The sequence below is a fragment of the Myzus persicae genome, unplaced genomic scaffold (genome assembly GCF_001856785.1).
Source record: "Myzus persicae strain clone G006 unplaced genomic scaffold, MPER_G0061.0, whole genome shotgun sequence".
Taxonomy (NCBI): domain Eukaryota; kingdom Metazoa; phylum Arthropoda; class Insecta; order Hemiptera; family Aphididae; genus Myzus; species Myzus persicae.
Window position 1 is genome coordinate 460,180 of NW_019104000.1, and position 1,029 is coordinate 461,208.

The window sequence follows — 1,029 nt, forward strand, 5'->3', positions numbered from 1 at the left end:
TATATCAGACACCACTATAATAATACATTATAACATAAACATCGTGATCGTTTTGCGTGGTTTTTTAATATAACAAAAAACATTGTATTAATTTTTACATCTGTATCAATATTATATATTAAATACTTATAAATAACGTTATTTATTGTTTGTTACTACATACTATTATGAAGAATTATAGGAGGTCACCGTTAAAAAAAAAAAATGTCCGTTACAATTCCTAGGTTTTTTTCTGTATATATTGTTATTATTGGACATTTCCGTCCGCGGTCGTCAATTATTATAATATTATACACCCGCGCTCGCGGACCGTCAATTGAACTTAATTACGCGACCTCTGCGCCGGTGCCGTCCCTGCGGCCTGCGGACTGCGAGTACAACGCTTGCGCGAATTCAACTCGGCCAAACAACACAAATTGGTTTTAGTTTATATTATTACATTACATAATATAATTCGCAACCGCCGCCCGCCGCCTCTTCATCCTCGTAATACGCATCGGCTGACATCCGCGTTATCCCGCAAATATACCCGTTGTTGTATATTGTGCTGCTGCAGTGATTGGATTGGACAAATTGGAGTGAGGAGCCGAATGCGCCACGCCGCTAAAACCATCGGTTAGGCAATGTAGGTAAACCGCTTCGAAATATCATGGCTTTTACCTCCATATTTTTTATTTTTTTTTGCGAGGCAGCGGTAATTCTTTCGATTTTAAATACATCTGTGGCGTAATGATGAATGTATTGCACAGTAGACTGTACGGCGAATATAATATTATGATATTTAATACAAAAACATTGACAATGTGTTGTTACGTTATTATACATAGGTATCGTCTTTTTTTCTTACCTTTTATAAATAAAAATAGGTACAAACTACTAATAAAACAAAATGTTAATTGTACTAACAACAATCGTATTTAATTTTAATTTTAATTTTAAAAATTGCTAATTTAAATATTATTTTAACTCTACGATTTACTTTTTTTAGAATAGATTCAATGTACGTACAATTAGTAATAACATACAAAT